Genomic DNA, 19,138 nt, shown 5'->3' with positions numbered 1-19,138 from the left:
GGTGGTGGAAGTGGAGGTGGTGGTGGAGGTAGTGGTGGTGGTGGTAGAGGTGGTGTTGGTGGTGGTGTTGTTGGGCGTGTTGGTGGTGGAGGTGGAGGTGGTGGTGGTGGTGAAGGTGGTGGTGGTGGAGGTGGAGGTGATGGTGGAGGTGATGGTGGTGGTGTTGGTGGTGGTGGTGGTGGAGGTGGAGGTGGTGGTGGAGGTGGTGGTGGTGGTGGTGGAGGTGGAGGTGGTGGTGGAGGTGGTGGTGGTGGTGGTGGAGGTGGAGGTGGTGGTGGTGGTGGAGGTGGAGGTGGTGGTGGTGGTGGAGGTGGTGGTGGTGGTGGATGTGGAGGTGGTGGTGGAGGTAGTGGTGGTGGTGGTGTTGGTGGTGGTGTTGTTGGGCGTGTTGGTGGTGGAGGTGGTGGTGGAGGTGGAGGTGGTGGTGGAGGTGGAGGTGGTGGTGGAGGTAGTGGTGTTGGTGGTGTTGGTGGTGGTGGAGGTGGAGGTGGTGGTGGTGGTGGTGGTGGTGGTGTTGGTGTTGGTGGTGGTGGAGGTGGTGGTGGTGGTGGAGGTGGTGGTGGTGGTGGTGGTGGTGGTGGAGGTGGAGGTGGTGGTGGAGGTGGTGGTGGTGGTGGTGGTGGAGGTGGAGGTGGTGGTGGTGGTGGTGGTGGTGGTGGTGGTGGAGGTGGAGGTGGTGGTGGAGGTGGTGGTGGAGGTGGTGGTGGTGGTGGTGGTGGTGGTGGTGGAGGTGGTGGTGGTGGTGGAGGTGGTGGTGGAGGTGGTGGTGGTGGTGGAGGTGGAGGTGGAGGTGGAGGTGGTGGTGGAGGTGGTGGTGGTGGTGGAGGTGGAGGTGGAGGTGGAGGTGGTGGAGGTGGTGGTGGTGGTGGGGGTGGGGGTGGGGGTGGGGGTGGAGGTGGAGGTGGGGGTGGTGGTGGTGCTGGTGGTGCTGGTGGTGCTGGTGGTGGTGGTGGAGGTAGTGGTGGTGGTGGAGATGGAGCACCTCAAGTTTTAGTCACCCAAGCAGGTGGAACTGAGGGATTCCTGGGGCCCATGTGAATGTCAATTAGGAGAATGACATCATACATATTAAGGCACCATGGACATCAAAATCAGTTATATCAAATATGAGCCCTATATCAAATATGAACCCTATATCAAAATTTGTAAGGGCTACCTTTAAAAATCACTGATGTTGATTTGCAGTCAAGCTGCTTCTCACAGGGGTAGCTTTATGTAGTCTGTTTCAGGAGTAGTAACAGCAGGAATGTATTTGGGATGATTAATGAATAAAGAGACTGACTATACAAACAGACACTGGCCAGACCATGTATGACAATAGAACTCTGCCCCACAGCCTCTGCAGCAATCGGCCCGGAACAGTCAGGACCTGATCGGTGACTGCCAGCTTCTCTAATTTTCACCCCTGCTTCCAACTCAGGACCAACCAGAGAAAGCCAGATATCGTCTCCAAACCAGTCACACAAGATGCCCCTGCCTCCAGCTTCCCTGTGCCAACAACCTCCACTTAGGGCACACCTGAAGCCTTTTCTTTTTTCTATGTAAACCTTTCACACTGGCGTTTGCGTCTCCACTTGTGTTTGAGTCTCGGCCAGATGCAAGTGATGGTGGCCGAATACCTTGCTATAGAAAGCTCTGCATAAATAGCCTCTGTTCTCATTTGGGTGGTCTTCGTTTTTGTCGGTAGAATCTTCTCCACAGCATAAGCCAGCTAACGATTAATAGTTTCCAGTTCTTGGAAATGTTCCTGCTGGTGTTGTTAACTCTAGTACCACTAGGTGGCACTATTTACTTGTGACGTGCAACCAAAGCTCCCTCTGGGTTCCCAGATGGGTGAGAAGGAATGGGTGGGCGAGGAAAGAGAGAAGCCAAGGCCCACCTGGCTGCGCTTATCTTTTCATGTGATCCAAAGGACTGATTTTAGCACCTCCTATGTAACACTGTTACATAGCAGATGGGATGCAGGGCAAGTACTTGTTCAAGACCCTGGGGAAAGGAGTCGGGGTGGGGAACTGGCTGGCTCCGGGGTTCTCAACCTCTGCGCTTCTGACATTTGGGGCAGGATAATTCTTTGCTGTGGATGAAGGGAGGGGAAGCTGTCCTGTGCATTGTAGGATTTTGAGCAGCATCTCTGGCCTCTATCCACTCAATGTCAGAAACACCCCCCTTTCCTGATTGTGACTTTAAAATATGTCTTCCAACATTGCCAGATGTCTCCTGGAGAACACAGTTGTCCCTAGGTGAGAACCACAGGGCTTAGCTCCTTGTGGAGGACAGTTCTCTGCTGAGACCCTTTCAGCAACCTCCTCCCCCCCGACATACACACTCACTCTCTTCAGAACAGAATATCAGGGAGGGGGACCCCCTGCGCACACCTGCCCTATCCCCGCTTCTTCGTCCCCCTTGAGCGGGCTCTCCATCGGTGTCTCTACAGCGGGGACTTGAGCCACCTCCACCAAAGACACCTGGGGTGCTTGCATGAGTGCAGATTCTTGGGCCCCAGCCCAGCCCCCCTGCATTAGGATTCCTGTGGGGAAGATTAGAATCTGCTTTTTTTCCCCCTCAAGCCAAGGGGATTGTCAGACAAAAAGTTCGAGAAGTACTTACCCCACCCCTGTCCTCCTTGGTACACCTGGCCTGCAATTGGCTCCTAAGAGAGCTGGACCCTGGCATGAAAATTCTGGCTCTGGGTCACCCACATACATCTACTCCCCAAGCCTGTGGAGCAGAACATATCAGAAATAATTCTGGAAAAAGACACTCAGGGAGGAGGGTATTGTAGGCATGCCTGCCTCGATCCCTATTTGCTACAGTGATTCTCACATCCCTTCCTCGCGTAGGCCCGCTCGCTGCCTTCTCTCTTTCTTTGTTTTTCTTTAGTTGAGTTGTCTCCATTACTTCTTCTCATGAGAATTTCCCCTCCTCTGGTTCCCACCTTCTGATTTTCTAGACGGGTCGCTCAGCACAGGCAGGTGCAGGTGGCCCAGGCAGGGCCCCTCCCTCTTGCCTGAGGGGCTCGGCTGTGCCCATGTGTGAGGCCCCTTCCGTCTCTGCTCTGCTCTGCCCCACTTGCTGTGTGCGCCTGTGCTGCTGCCAGGTCCTTGAACCTCTCCGTTCTGAAGCCAGGCAAGTGAGAACAGTAGCTCCTGACCAGTGGCCCTGGCGGCAAAGTGGTGAAGGGGTTGGCCTGGGGTCAGACTGCTGGCCTCACCCCTGCTCTGACACTCTCTCGTGGTGGCCGTGGGCAAGGCATCCACCTCTTTTTGGCTGTTTCTTCATTGGTAAAAAGGCTAAAATTGGAACCTGCGTCCTAGGTAATCTCTGCAAAGCCTTGACACTACCTGGCACACTCAGTCGCACAGGGAGAAGCAGAATGAGCATGAGAACGGGCATCTGCTTTTGTGCTTTTTCTGCCTGCCTGAGCGGGCAGGAGCTGGGAGGGACCTGAGGGCCATCTGTCCCCAGGAACCTGAGACCCACAAGGGGAGTTGCCCTGCACGAGGTCACACTGCTGTCTAGAGCAATCAGAAGTCACCTGGCTTGCCTTTGGTCAATATTTTGATTTTGATTTGATTTGATCTGAGAGATATAGGAAGTGGATCAGATATTAAAGGCTTCCAGAAAAATGTTCCCCAACCAAGGTGTGGCCTCTGAGGAGCAGCACAGTGATTTACAGCCATTTGGAGGTCTAGAGGCTGAGGTCAGGGCAGGGGGTGGATTTTAGCGGGGGGTGGGGTGGGACGAGCTGGCAGGCTTTCTGTCCCTGGGTGCAGTGCCCAGCTCATAACGTTGAGTGATGAAAATGTTTGATGAGGATTCCCGCTTCCCCACTCAGGTCTGAGGAGGTTGCCTGGTTGGCCAGGAAATAGGCAGGGAAGACTCCTAGAAACAGGAGGTGGGAGCCTTGCGTCTTCAGCACAGTTCAGAGCTGGTCCAACTGTTCTATTGTGTTCTGGAATCACAGTGACAGGAAGAGCTGGAACTGCTTAAATGCAGAACTTCACGCCTCCAAAAAAGTATCTCAATCACCACACTCGTTCCTTTCCTTAGTATTGGACTGGATCTCCCAGAAGGAACAGAAAAGAATATAAGGATAGAGGGTATTTGGGATTGCAGCCTTAATGCTAGAGACTTGCCTAATGGTGAAAGATGCGAACATCCATGACTTTGTGCTCTGCTTTTTAGTGTCATAAACACTCCAATCCTTGTAAAGTTATGAACGCTTTAATTATTTGTGAAAAAAAGTGACCCTCCAAAGTAAGCTGTGGGCATAGAAGTGAAACAGATGGTTCTTAGGCAAAAATTATATGTTATTATGGTATTTGCCAATTCAGTGATTCTTCGAGATTTCCAGTGGTACCCTGACAAACGTCAGTGGTCTGTGGTGATCAACAAATGCCACTTACTCCACAGCACCCCCTAGTGGGCCCCACGGCTGCCCATCTTCCAGCCCCAGCACAGGAGGTAGAAGGCAGGAGAGCACCCTGAGAGAGGGAGAGGGGGACAGAGAGAGCAAGAACAAAGCGATCTCAGCCCAAGTCGGGCCCTTCGCAGCCAGGGAAGGATGAAGGAGCCCAAGGCCCCAGTCCGGGCTCTGCTCACCCCTTCCCCTGGGTGGCCCCGGCTCCCCCCTTCCCCTCCATCCCATACCTCCTGGATGACCTTTGATTGGGACCAAGAACAAACCAAGCCTGGGTTTGAGGTTTGGGTGCGACACTTGGGTTGGTTTTGTTTCCTCAGAGGGAGGCAGTGGGGGGTTGTGGCGGGACGGGAAGGAACTTGCATCCAACTGTCTCCAGGCGGGGAGAGTGGGCCAAAGATGGGATAGCGATGGAATGAGATGGCAGGAGGGAGATGGCCTCCTGAGGAGGACAGGAGTAGGATGCCTGCTAAAGACTGAAGGGGGCCCTGCTCCTAGCCCAGATTGCTCAGTGGGCTCAGGAGCGCACTCAAGGGAGGAGGAGGATCTTCCCCAAGGGCGTGTCAAGGTGAGGCTGTGGACTTTTCCCTGCCCCAAAATAAGTTCCTCCTTGCTCTGCCTCATCCAAATGTCAAAAGCCTAAGCGTAGACAAATGATTCCTCTCCCCACGCCAGCCTTCTGGATAAAATAACAATAATAAAAATACCCAAACCTCTCATCTGTCACCTACTGTGTGTATACCTTTCAACTATGCCCTGGCAGGCAAGTGGCAATGAGATAGGGTTCCTGCCAGTCGAGTGGCCTAGAAGGAATGTATCCCAGTGGCTCAAGCAGGGGTACTCCATTCTAGGGATGGTGTCAGAGATGCCCTGAGGAACTGCACTGCCTATAATGAACAGAGTGGGGGCGCACAACCAGGACACGGATTGACCGCTGATCCAGAAAGCCCTCCTGCCGGGGAGGCCCTGGGCACAGCCATTGCTCTCGGGCAACCTGGTGTAAGAGAAAGAACAAGGCTTGAGTCAGAAGGGCCTGGAATAAGGCACATAACCTCTTAGAACTTGGTTTTCTCACCCATAAAGTGGTAGAGATGATATTTAATTGCTCAGGCATGTGGGGAGGATTACGTGACATAACATATGTGAAGTGCCTGGAACCGAAAAGATGCTCAGTAAATGGCTAGCATCCAAAAGGAATTTAAGTGGAAATTAAACCATTTTGGGGAGAGGAGATGTTCAAAGGCTCCTTCTCAGGATCTCTCCCCGTCTTCATCACGCAGCCTTCCCCTGTCCCTCAGTCTCCTTCGCTTGGCTTATGGCAGAGATGAAGCGGGCGCTGTGCTGCCGGCGTGCTCTGGCAGAAGGCCCTGGACCTAACAGGGGTGGGGGAGGGGCGAAGCTCAGTCTGATGGAGGAGAAGGAAAACTGCCGGCTCCTCCCTCTTGAACCCCGGGCGCCCTTATGCTCGTGCAAAGAAAAGAAAGAGATTAGGAGAATAACAGGAGCTGACCGAGAGCGCCCCCCATGGGCCAGGCGCAGTACTACACGCTTTACTTGATCTGCTTTAATCCCAAAACAACACGATGAGATCGGTATAACCGTTGCCATGTCCACCTTTCAGATGAAGACACCGAGGGTTAGACGCGAAGCACCCTGCTCCAGAGCCGGATTTAGCTTTCTGACCCAAAACCCTTGCTCCTCAACAGGATGCTGAAGGAAGAGGAGGGGGGTTCTGTAGTGCTCCATGGCTGTTCTAGGTGGCAGAAGCAGGATTCAAGACGAAGAAAAATCAATTCTCCCCCCACCCTCTTCCCACCCGCATCTTTTCTGAGGCCAGGCGGTACCTCTTACTCTTGCCCTCACTTTCCAACGTGGAGAGAAGCCGAAGAGAGACAGGGGTGCACTGCTGGAGCCGTCAGTGTCAGGAGCTGGGAGAAGAGGGGACGGGTGGGAGGGTCTCCCAGGCTCCAGCACACAGCCCCAACCTTGGAGGGCTACCCTGGGCCTACCGTGTCTTCTGGAACTGGGGAACCAGGGCTTGGGAGGGATGGGGGGTGCACCAGCTGGGAAAACTCCAGGGAGCCAGCGGGGGCAGGGCCACACAGGGTCGGAGGGAAGGGAGCTGTGTGTGGGATCCCTGCCATGGCCACACACCCACAGGATGATCCAGGGACAGGAGCAGCCGGGCCTGAAGAGCAGTGGGGCTGGGGCTGTGGCAGGCAGGCAGGGATGGGAACTCCCAAAGCATAGGCCCCAGCATCGCTCATCGGAGTCTAACCCAATGAACTGAGGCCGGGATATTTTCCTAAAACATGTTAGTGTCCAGAACTCAAAGATGAAGGTGCAGATGAAGGAGCGGCAGCCTGCCGCTTAGGAGTTGTGGCTAAGGGGGGCTCCCCAGCCTCCTCTCTGGCACACCCACCTGAGATGTGACTGGCAATTTTGAAGCCACAAAATTGAAGGCTTCTAGGCAGTTTTGTGCATCGGGTTGGGGGAGGCAGCCAGCTGGGCTCCCTGCTTGATTGTTCTCCATTTGCCATTTTCTCCACTTTGCCAATCTGCCTCGTGTTACCCCAGGACCCTAGGAACAATTAACCCCCAGAAGCGAAATCTCTGATCTTTATTTAGAAAGTGAAAACTTAACGGATGATGCTTCAGCAAACAAAACAATAATGTAAATGCTTACACTGTTTAAAAAATGCTTGCACCTTGCCCATTTGCATTCTAAAAGGTCACCATGCTTAGTTGAAATGGGTATGGCATGAAGAAGTTCAGGGAGCTTTAACCAGCCCTAGAAAAGTTTCAGAGATCTCACAGCATGAGCAAACCCCTCAACTAAGCAGGAGACAGAGCTTCTTTCCTGTGACTCTGGTATCTGAACAAGTCCCTCAAATCCCAGGCGTCCAGTCTGTAGGGACGGCCTAGGCAGTAGGTAATGTTCCCTTTGTTCTGCAGTCCTTCATTTTCTCTTGCTTATTTTTCTCTCTCCCGCACACCCCTCTCGTGGATTTGTAAGGCTAAGCGTCTCTCTTTCTCCCCCTGGCATAGGCTGTAGGCCCTCCTTTTAGGGGTCCCAGAGCTAAAGACAAGAATGACTTTCCTGGGCATATAGAGATGGGCCTGGAGTCTCCCCTCTACACCCATAAATCACCACTGCTAGATCCATCTCTCTTTTATCAGGGAACTCCTCTGCTCAAAAACCTTCTGTAACTCCCCATTGCCCTCAGCATAAAATCCAAATCCTACCAAAGCCTTTCAAACTCCAGCCAGGCCTACCTACCTGAGCTCCTTCACCGCTCACTACTTATCTGTTCCGCAAATACTCCCTGTCCGACCAGCCCTGCAGGCCTCTACTCAAGCTCTTCCCTCCGCCAACTGGCTTTCCCCTTCCTCTCCACTTATCCAGATCTAGTCGACATTCTCCGCCCGTCCACGCTCCAGAGAGACTTCCTCAAATCCCCCGGCCTATATTTACGACTCCTTTCCTTGCGGCCCACAGCATTTTCACGTGCACTTCTTATTTGGCCGTCCTAAATCATGCAATCTGTGTTCCTTGATTGTTTGTCCTATGCGAGCGGGGGCAGCGGGCACTATAAAGTCATTTCTCCCCTGGGAAGCTCTTTCAGCATCCCCTCCGCGCCAGGTTTGGGAGCCCCAGTGCTCCGCGCGCAGGGCCCCTGGGCCCCTTCCTGGCCCTGGTCACTTTCATGGCCTGTCTCGTGGCTGCAGTGCCCCAGCCAGACTGCAAGCGACAAGGGACAAGGTCCCTAGGGGGTCCAGCCCCAGCCCCGAGCCTGACCCGTAGTAGATGCCCCCAAATGCATTAAATGACTGGAGTGAACTGGGAGCAGGGAATGTCGCCGCCACTTCCGTTGCCTCTGTCTCGAGGTCTCAGCCCGGGCTGAGCGCATCCCGCGAATCAATCCGGTGGAGACGGAGAATGCCACGCGGTGGTCTCCAATGCCACGCGGTGGTCTCCAGCACAGAAAGGGTTAAGGCGTCACATCCCCACCCCCCAAAAAAGGCGAGGGGAAGAGTCCGGCAGAAGGTCCTGTTTACGGGAGCTGCCCGAGTCCGCGCGGCCCTGGGAGAGGCGTTGCCGTGGCAACGGGCCGGGCGCCCGCCAGCTGCGGATGAGCTCACTGGAGCGGCGGCGGGCGGGGGGCGGCGGGGCGCGCGGCCCGGCAGAGAGCCGCCGCGCCGCCGGGGGAGAGGCAGGGGCAGCCGGCCCAGCGCGCCCTGCACTCGCCCTCTGCGGCGGCCGGGCGGCGGGGACGCGAGGGAGCGCGCGCGGCTCGCCGGCAGCCGGGAGAGGCCCGGCCAACACCAGGGCGGAGGGCTGCGGGCCATGGCGCCCCGGGCCCCCGCCGCCCGCCGCCCCCGCCCGCCCGGGCGCCCCCGAGCTGCGCCTCGGAGCCCGCGGAGCCGCGGCCCGCCGGGAGGTAGGGCCGGGCCGGGGACATGGAGGGGACGCCGGGGGGCCGGCGGGAGGGACGCGCCAGGGGGGACCGTGGAGGGGCCGCGCCGGGGGGAAGGGAGGAGACGGCTGGAGCTGCCCCGACCAGGAGCAGGGACGTGGCTCTTGCAGACTGAAGACCCGTCCTCAGACGTGGGGACCGAGCCGCTTCTCGGGACCTGCGGGACTTGACCGAAGCGGGGGACCTGCGGGACTTGAGCAAAGTGCTGTCCAGACTTCCTTCCGGGGGCTCGGGATGACTTCCAGGGCCCAGCCGGGGAAGCCGTCGTCCCGCGCCTCGGAAACCTGCAGAAACCGGACAGACCCCCGCCCTGCGCGCGCTGGGTCCTAGGGGGCGTGAATGTGAGTGAGTGAGTGAGTGAGAGTGTGTGTGTGTGTGTGTGTGTGGAGAACGAATCGAGAAGGGCTCAGCGGCTAGACCTCACTGTGGTCAGAATTTGCAGTCTTGGAAAAGCAGGAAGATAAAGATGCTTGAATGACCTTATTTCTCCCACTTTTCCCCTAAGGATGGAGTTGGGAGCAGATGGAGCCCGGGGGGAGTCTGTCAACAACACAGGATATAATGAAATTTAGGAGGGTCGCAGAGAACTGGGTTCAAACCACTGAGGAGAGCCAGACCTCAGCGGTGGAACCCTGTCCTTGAGGGGACCGGGTGGAGAAGCTGGGCGCCGCCCTCCAGGGGCAGATTCTGGGGCGAGGCAAGTGCCTGGACTCTGCTTTAAGCAGCTGGTGCCGCGGACGCAGGCGGACACCCGGCCGGTGTTGAGAAGTGGTTAAGGTACGGGACTCTTCTAATGCTCCAAAGACACCGGGTAATCATGGCCCCGGGAGAATAGGGTTATAATAGGCACTCTACAGTAATTTTATTATTACACTCTTAGACCCTCGGTTGTTTTTACTACAAACAAAAGAACAAAATCCTTTCTGCTTGCATCATCAAATGTCAAACACACCAAAGTAGCTGAGTAGAGAGTCTTGGAGCGGGCGGCTTAGGATAGAACAGAATTCTGTGAGAAGTCAAGGGCAAACAGTGACTGTTTTTGAGGAGGGTAGTGAAAAGGCTGGCGGAGAAGCTGGCCTCCAGTCCTTTTGTTGCGGAAGATTTGAACCCCGCCTGTGTCTTATATGCATCACTCACAGCTCTATGTGCTAGGCATTAGGGCCACAGTGATGAATAAGGTTTCTCCCTTCCTTCCGATCCTAGTTGGGTAGTCAAACAAAACATTAAAACCAGTTCTGGTCTGGCCAGGCTGGGAGTGCTGCATGCTGGGAACCCAGAGTAGGGCCACCAACTCAGGGGAGGCCCACAGAGTACACAGTGCTGGGGCTGAGCCCTGGAACCTCTTCACCAAGAAAGCAAAGCAGGGAAGGTTGTTTCAGGCAGAGGGAACAGCGTGTGCAAAGTCACCACGAGAGAGGGAGGGGACAGGCAAGTGCGGGGAAAATCTTGGTGGTAGTGGGCCCCCAGAGGGAATCAGGAGCTCACTGAGGCAGGAGTGATGGGATCAGCTTGGTATCTTAGAAAGCTCGCCCTGGTTGTTGGGTGGAGGCCTGGAGGAGATGAGACCAAAGCCTGGCAGTACCTGGGCCAGAATGACTGACGTGCAGGATGATGGCAGTGGTGAGGGGAGATGAGAAGGTCCAAGAGATAAAGAGGTAAGACCTGGTAACAGGCTTGGACACAGGGCGAGATAACTTAGACCAAAACTATGTGCAGAAAAGCTCAGGAGAAAACAAAGCAAAGCAAAAGGAATGGCTATTTTGAATGGCCTGAATTTAGCAGATTTCAACACTTGGACAATGAGTTTGGCTCTCAATTTTCTGGCAGCTTAGAGACAAACAAAAATACACTGGATTGCATGGCTTTGGATTTTGGACAACAGAAAGCATACAAATTAATTTTCAGAACAAAATTTTTCCTGGAATTGAATGCAACTGGGAATTTGTCATGTGGAACTTTATGTAAAGACTAAAGAGTGACATAGGAAAAAATCTTCATTGTTGGTTGTACCAAAGATGGGAAGATAAAATTCCACATGACTGTCTTCCTATACCGTCTTGCCATTATGACTTGGGAATATATTGCATTTCTGTGGGAGGTTGAGTGTCAGCTCAGGTTTCTGGGCAGTTGTGGCACAGGGCAGCTAGGGCCAGGAGAGTCCTCTGTGGAGAAGCCCATGGTCCCTCAAGTGTAGGAAGAGGTGACACCTACTTAGATGAACGTAGAGAGCAAAGCACCTGGGGTGCCCAACCATGAAGGGCACACAGGCAATCCTAGTATGGCCGCTAGGTGGGTGGGCTCAGACTGTGGTCCAGAGAAGAGGCCAGGTAGGGCAGAGTGTGTTGGGAGGGTCAGCCACCAGAAATCCTGACCAAAGGGAACGAGGGAGAGTGGGAACAGCATTTGACGTTCCGTCCGATGGGCGAGTCCACCTCCCTGAGTGGTCTAGGTCTTTCTGCCCTCAGACCTGATGTGTAAGCCTACTTCTAGGGGGTGGGGAGAGGGTGGGACTCAGGAGACCAGAGAGTGAGGCCAGGGAGGGTGGGAATCTTGTTGCTGCAACACAAGGAATGCTGCAGAGGAACAGGGAGTGCGAGCTGAGAGCTGGAAGGTTCTGCAGACTCCAGCCAGGCCCTTCCCTTTGGCTTCTGCAGAAGAGACAGAATCCGCAGAATCTATGTCAGTGCATTGCTGATGTGTCCTCTACAGTTTGAACATTTCTTGCCAACTATAGAGGTCTTAAATTTTAAATTGAGTAGGTGTGAGATTCTGCTCCCCCCTCATCATATTTCTTAACGTTTTTAACTAGGGATGCACATTACAATATACATTTAAATGCCCTGGGGGGGTGCATTTTTTTAAACAACTGATGTCTGGGCCCTACCCTCGACGAATTAAATCAAAATCTCTGAGAGTGGGCCCTGAACATCAGTATTATTTAAAGGTCCCAGGTGATTTGAAGGTACAGCCGAGGTTGAGTGGCTGCTTTAACAATCACCCACAGAAACCTCGGATTCCAAAAGCAAGGACCCTGTAGAATTTAAAGTTAGGAAGCCCATTGCTGGTAATGAAATCGACTAGGTAATCAGCCTTCAACATCAAGATCTAAAGCCATCTAGAACAGACACAGATGAGGAGGCTGGTAACAAACACATTTATGTGAAACGTACGTGTGTGTGTGTGCGCGCGCACACGTGAAGCATTTTTTTGAGCAGAAATTCTAAAAGCATAATTAGGAGTCTTCTGCAGTTCGATCTGTCCAGTCTAATCCTATTGTGTGCAGTGCTGCATGTTAGCCAGAAGTGAAAATCTTCGGTACCTTTCTCTTTCTGCCTGGAATCCACATAGGTCTATCTCTCTTGAGTGCTGAGCCTCTGAGCTCTGGGTTCTTTCTACTTCCCTCCTGATATTCAAGTATATTTGGTCTCCGATCCACGTCTTCTAGATTGGAAAGAAGCCGGGAGAATTAGTTTGCAATTTAATATGTATAAAGTCTCGATCAAAAGGAATGAGTCTCTAAGGGTTGAATTTCACCAATTCTGACAGGATAATAGGGGAGATAGTTTGAGGCTCAATGGCTTCCCCAGCAAGCCTCAAATACACCTTGTAGGCAGTTGCTTCTTTGGCTATGGGCAAAGTTGACAGCCTCTCCCACTATCTCTGGAACCCCAGCCTCTTCTTTTCTGCTCCCCGAGGGCTCATAGAATGTCTCACAGGTACTCCCGAGTGACCAAGGCTGACCCCTGCGTTGCCTTGTGTCCCTCAAAGTCTCCTGGGTCCAGGCTTGGACCCTTCTTCCTCCGCCAGAACCAGACAGCCCCCACAGGTTCCTAGGCTCTCTCTGAATCCCCAGCACTGGCTACCCAACAGAGGACGGACAGGCAGGTCAGCCCCTTTGATTATAGGAGGCAAGTGATAGACTCGGTTCTCTACATTTGATGTTCAAAAGCAGTATGTTGGGGGCCGGCCCCGTGGCTTAGCGGTTAAGTGCTCACGCTCCGCTACTGGCGGCCTGGGTTCGACCCCGGGTGCGCACCGAGGCACTGCTTCTCTGGCCATGCTGAGGCCGTGTCCCACGTATAGCAACTAGAAGGATGTGCAGCTATGACATACAACTATCTACTGGGCTTTGGGGGAAAAATAAATAAATAAAATTATCAAAAGCAGTATGTTGGGAAGCCAGAGTCAGACCATCTTTTACCCTCGTGTTAGAATCGTTGTCTGATTTGGGCAAAAATTTATTCCGACTGTCATTTTGCCTAGAAGTTAAGCCCTTTGCCAGCTGAAGCCCCAAATTGCTTTCTCTTTGGCTTGCCTTTGACATGATCATCCTTGGCCTGCAGTTGGCTGAAAGAGAGGTGAGCCCAAGACCCCCTTTTCCCACTGGCTGAACTACCAAAAAGCGAGTTAGGGGTTCTCCCCCTGGCCTTAGGGAAGGAAGGGGCAAGTCAGCCTTGCAGCAAGCTTAGGGAAGAGGTTAGCTCCCCTCAGTGGTGGGGAACCCAGAGGTTCCACGCTCTCCTTCAGAAGGAAATGAGAGCAGGATAGAGCCTGAGAGGGGGTCGGGACAGGAAGCCGTGAACGTGACTGTTCTTCCCATGGTACCCAGGCCTTCCATGGGCTGTGTGTCTTATCAGGAGGGCTCGGCAGACCAGTTCAAGCAGAGTGTCACATGCATTTCCTCTTGTTGTTTTGTTTTCTTAAAAAGTATACTTTAAAATTGTAAGATTACTTTTATATACATGCTTTTATATATGTACATATATTTATACGTAAACTATGAAAATTATGGTAGTTATAAAACATTTAAGCAGTACATAAAAAGAATACAATGAAAAATGAAAGTTTATCCCATACTGTCTCCCTTCTCAGAGGCGATCACTGTGTGGCAGATATACCAAATCCTCCTAGACATTTTTTTCTTTGCATGTAATATACTATGTTTGTTTGTGACAAAAATGGAAGCATGCTATCATAATGGAACAGTACTTTGTGAGAATAATTCCATGTGGGACATATATAGTCCTCTCCTTCTACACAGCTGCCTTGTGTCCCTTTGTATGGATTGACTTCCTTTGTTTAACAAATGATCTATTTATGAGCAATTGGTTGTTTCTGAGTTGAGTCACTACAAACACTCTTCAGCGCTTGTTGCAGTATTTCTATATGATAAATTCCTAGAAGTGGAATTGCTAGATTAAAAGAGATTTCCAAGCCAAATGCATCTTGAATATATTTGTGCCCAGTGATGGGTATTTATTTATTTATTTATTTATTTATTTTTTTGGTCAGGAAGACTGGTCCTGAGCTAACATCTGTTGCCAATCTCCCTCTTTTTGCTGAGGAAGATTAGCCCTGAGCTAACATCTGTACCCATCTTCCTCCATTTTGTATATGGGACGCTGCCACAGCATGGCTTGATGAGCGGTGTGTAGGTCCGTGCCTGGGATCGAAACCTGCGAACCCCGTGCTGCCAAAGTGGAGCACGCGAACTTAACCACTATGCCACCAGGCTGGCCCCCAGTGATGGGTATTTTAAAAATGAGATACTCAATCTTTAAAAAATTGTAAAGTATATTACCTCTATCTCCCTTAACCCAAGTGTCCCCACTGAATTTACTGTGAGTTTCTATATAAGTTAATATGAAAATTAAAATTCATAATGCAGTACATTCATAGAGGCAATATACTATTTTGAGTTTTGTTAAATTAAAAAAGGCAACATTAAAATTACAGTTTCTAAGGAATTTTTTATGTTTTATAGATTGTCATCCAACAAATTGTCCCAATTATCTCTTGCTGTTGGTTTCGTGTTCCCGTAACCTTGATCCCGCATAACCAGGACACCACATACTGTGCAGGCTGAAACCTGGAATGGGTGGGGTGGGTCACACAAGAGCCAACCCAGTAAATAATTCAAAGCGCCTCCCTCTTTCTCCTTCATACTTCCTTGCTTCTCGGAAGAGAAGATGGCATAAGGGTTGAATTTGATTGAGCACTGAGTTCTCTGCAAATCCACTGTGGGTAATGGACAGGGTAACCATATATACAAACTGAGACACTTGGGAAGTGAAAAGGGAAGAAGAGAGAAGTCGCTAACTGATGTACAACAGGCCTCCCCTGGGACTATCCCTGCAAACTGCTACTCATGTCCGTTGGACATGTCCATCCATTCTCCCTGCTGGTCCAGGTGCACTGACACAGGCAGACATGATTTTGTACCATCTCTCTGCCCCCCAGCCTTTCTTAGCTCCCCTAGAGTAGACGCCCAAGCCCAGGGAAGGGGAGGGGGTCAGGTGGATAACCCCCTGCTGCATATGGACTTCTCGTTCCCACTAAATGAGTCAGAGGAGATGAGTACTACCATCCCTGCCCCCCACAGGGCACCATGGAAAAAATAATAACTGACTGCCTTTTCCCAGCAAATGGGGATCATGAAAGCAGGACACTTCTATAATTTTATTTGTGCTTCTCACGTCCCTGGGAAAGGCAGGCTCAACCTCCCCAGATGACCAGGCAGAGGCATTTGTATGGGACCATGAAGCAAATCAGGATTAACACTGACCTCACACGGTCAGGGGAGAAGTTAGCTGGGGGGAAGAAGCCACAGGGCACTGTGGTCACTAGACAGGAGAGATGGGGCAGCCTGAGATGTAGAACTTTCATCCCCTGCAGCTGGAGTGGGACCAGTTTCTCAGCCACACAATTGGTCAAAGTGGTGGCTGGGAAGACACAAAGGAGCTTCCCACAGCAGCTGGCTGGTGCTCTGGGCTCCTGGCTTCTGCCAAGGTAATGTCCCCAGCTCCCTGGGGGCTCAGGGGGCTTCTCTGCTTAATACTCTGAGCTGCAGGTGAGATTTGTTCATTTGGAATGAAGTGTGTGGTCATCCAACCCCAAGTATAACTGCTTGGCATTTTGTGGCAACTGTCATCCTTCACATCTGGTCTATTTCATCGTCTGTTTGTGACAATCAACAAACATACGCAAGCTCCCAGGACATCAAACAGGGCCCAGTGCTCTCTGTTTACCCTCCAGCTGAACTGATGCGGCTAATGGGGTGGAAAAACATCAGAGAGGAGAGAGCTCCTTGATGCTTCCCAAAACAATGGGATTTGGAGAATCCAGCACTGCAGAGACAGTGCAGAGAGAGGCTCTTATTCCAGGCTCTCCTTTCACCTGAACACAGGACAGCTAAGGTCCCTGGCCTGGGACAGAGAGGAGAGAGATGTGGAAAAGGTCAAAGAGGCTGCTTCTAGGTACACACACAGCCCCAGGTTCAGGCTGCCAGTTGACTGGAGGAAGAGAGAAGGAGAAGGCTGCTTTCAGGATGAGGAGACAGCAACTGGAAGAGCCCCTGGGGCAGGTCCACAAGCTCCTTCCCATGTCCCTGAAAGCTGGCTTCCTTCCCCAACCATCTGCTGAGACCTCATCCCACGTTACTCTCGATGCTCCCATCGAGAGTAAAAAGCTCATTCTTCTCATTGTTCTTGAGCTCCCTAATGTACCTGACACGCCTGACCCAGGTCAAGGTTGATGTAAAACTGGTGTGCACTGACTTATCTGTGCCACTTGTCAAAATGCCGAAATGCTTCTGTACTGGTTGGTAAACAGTTGCTGCCCAGAGCCCCCGGGTGTCCCACATTCCTGGGACCCCCCTAGACCCCCCACCCATCCAGCCATTAAATGGTTAACAATAAAGCCATTCTGATTGGCTGGTGTCCATGCCACACCTTTGTTACATATTTTGAATATTGTCTCTTTACCTGAGACACCATACTGTTTTGGTTGTCCTAAATGTCTTTCGAGAAAGAAATCACTGATTCTTTTTCTTCTCATTCAACAAGCATTTATGCTGCACCCACAAGAGACCAAGATCTGGGCTAGACATTGTAGAGGAATAAAAAGAAGCCCAATGCACGTGTTCTGCCATCGATCTTCCTGATTGGAAAGCCCAGATAAAGAAACATAAAAAGAAACGGAGTCAAGAGTTGAGAAACAAGGGCGATATAAGAGCACCCCCCACCCCACGCCTCAGTTCTTCACTCTCGTCTTTTTCTTCTTTCTCCCTCAGAGAGCTCATTCGTGCTTGTCGGCTCCCTCCCAGATGTACACCTTCAGGGTTGTTCTTTCACCAGACCCTTAGATCTGCCCCTCTGACTGCCTGCTGCACATGTTTCCTCTTGAACGTACCATTTTAACCTTATCATGTCCGGAAGAGCACATATCTTCAGTATGTATCCTCTCTATTTTCCTAGGGTTGCAAACCTTAACTCTTCTTTCTTACTTTCAGAACATCCCCACGTGTAGTCTGCCAATCCTCTTCTCCATAATTCCCCATCACACATCCCAGTGCTCCAGCCCCCCCTACCCCGGTCAGTCTTGTCCCGGGCAGGAGTACACCTTCTCCCTTTCTTCATACTCTTGCCTCGCCTTCGACCATCTCCTTTCCCAACTGTCGAACCCAACCTAGTCTTTAAGGGCCACCAGATTTGACCTTTTCTTTGAAGCAGTCCATGACTCCTCTGACTTTCATTGCCCATCTCTAAATTCCTCCGGTTTATATTTGTTTCACAACACTTACCACTGTAGTTCAAAGTTAGTCCTTAAGCCAATCTCCTATTGTGACTTTTGTTAAACATGTGTCAGGCATTCCCTGGACTGATCTGGTCTTTGTGTCTGGAATAATTGCAGCTTTTATTGCCCTTTGGTTGATTGGTTTATATCTTTTATCCCTAGCTCTAGGGCAGGGACCAAATATTTCTGTATTTCCCAACAGCACCTCACACAGAGTACTGTGTTCAGCTCGTTGATTAGTCCTATTGATTCATTTCAAATCCATCATGCTGGCTCAGATTAGCTAAATAAAATCAGAAGGGAAAGACCATTTCCCATATCTCAGAAATTAGCTAAATAAAAATGAATGCATTCCTAGGCATTGCACAACTTCTGAGTATAAAACACCAGGCACAGATAGTAAACAAACAGAAACAGGGCCTCAGTTTATAAGGAGCCAGGAAACAGGGTGGGAGGGGAGGGAAGGTAGGATGAGCAGGCTGCGCTGATCAGGGTGGGCATTGAGGCTGAGCACTGGTACTACCCGGCTTCTACTGAGAATGGCAGGGGGTCAGCTCCCCTTCCAATTCCAAAACCGGTCTTTACGGATTACATTGTAATAGCAGTTCATGCTTGAGAGTGTTTTACAGCTTTACCACACTTGCAAACAATTGAGGCTGGGTTAGCAGCCCTGGAGATGAGTTGAGGAGGTGGTATTATTATTATTAAAACAAGGTCCTGTGTTATTACTCACATCAGGATTATTTGGCAGAGTTAAGTTCACCTTATAATGACAGAAGACATGTGTTGAGGGCTTTTTACAGGGCACGCCCTGTGCTGAATGCTTTACAGGTGCCATCTCATGCAGCCCTTACCGCCACCTTTCTAAATAGGTGCCACTACCGCCACCACTTGACAGAGAGACTAAGGCTGAGAAAGGGAGCTTGCCCAAGGTCTCCCAGCTCTCAGGTGGCAGAGCTGGACCCTGAGTTCCTGAGTCTGTCTGCTTCCAAACCCTTTGCTTTTTGTGTGTGTGTGTGTGTGAGGAAGATCAGCCCTGAGCTAATATCCATTGCCAATCCTCTTCTTTTTGCTGAGGAAGATTGGCCTTGGGCTAACATCCGTGCCCATCTTCCTCTACTTTATAAGGGGAGCCGCCACAGCATGGCTTGAAGTGGTGCATCAGTCTGTGCCGAGGATCCGAACCCGCAAACCCCGGGCCACCAAAGCGGCGGAGCACGCAAACTTAACCGCTACGCCACCAGGCTGGCCCTCAAACCGTTTGTTTTTAACCCCCACAAGATGCCCTCTGTCAAGCCCTTTCCCAGAACTGGGGGCAGGGCGCAGCGGCCTCAGCCCCCTTCTGTCTCTCCGGGCTCAGGGAGCCACGGTGCTGGTCCCGGGAAAGGGGATGGGAGATGACGTCTCCCTCTAAGATTGCTGCCTTTTGTCCAAATGTGCTGGCCGGGAGCCAGGCTGGAAACTCGCTGCTCATGGAAAGAAAGAGAACAGAAGCCAGCAAAAGAGGGTGGGAAAGGGTCTGAGGGGGAGGAAAGGAAGAGGAGGGCAGGAAGGCGAGAGGAGAGAGGAGGTGGGAAAGCAAGGAGTTTGGGGCAGCACAGCTGGAGCCAGAGACTTCAGGAAGCAGACAGAACTCGGCCTTCAGGTGCATTCCCTTCAAGGGGCT

At 51.9% G+C, this 19,138-nt stretch overlaps 1 protein-coding gene across 4 annotated transcripts in view; it reads left to right on the top strand.

The window, feature by feature from the left end:
- Positions 1-8,669: 8,669 nt before the first annotated feature.
- DENND2A (DENN domain containing 2A) overlaps positions 8,670-19,138 on the top strand; it is a 94,142-nt gene continuing 83,673 nt past the window's right edge. For 2 of the 4 annotated variants that reach the window (XM_087431750.1, XM_087431749.1), the window contains exon 1: positions 8,770-8,862. The gene's annotated coding sequence lies outside the window, so the exon portion shown is untranslated. Of the gene's footprint in view, positions 8,863-19,138 lie in introns of all 4 variants that reach the window. The other 2 variants (XM_087431751.1, XM_087431748.1) reach the window with 2 other exon arrangements.

Source organism: Ceratotherium simum, chromosome 1 (genome assembly GCF_057802395.1).
Source record: "Ceratotherium simum simum isolate JZ-2026a chromosome 1, ASM5780239v1, whole genome shotgun sequence".
Lineage (NCBI taxonomy): Eukaryota > Metazoa > Chordata > Mammalia > Perissodactyla > Rhinocerotidae > Ceratotherium > Ceratotherium simum.
The sequence above is the reverse complement of the archived record's forward strand: the minus strand, read 5'-3'. Positions and strand labels throughout refer to the sequence as shown.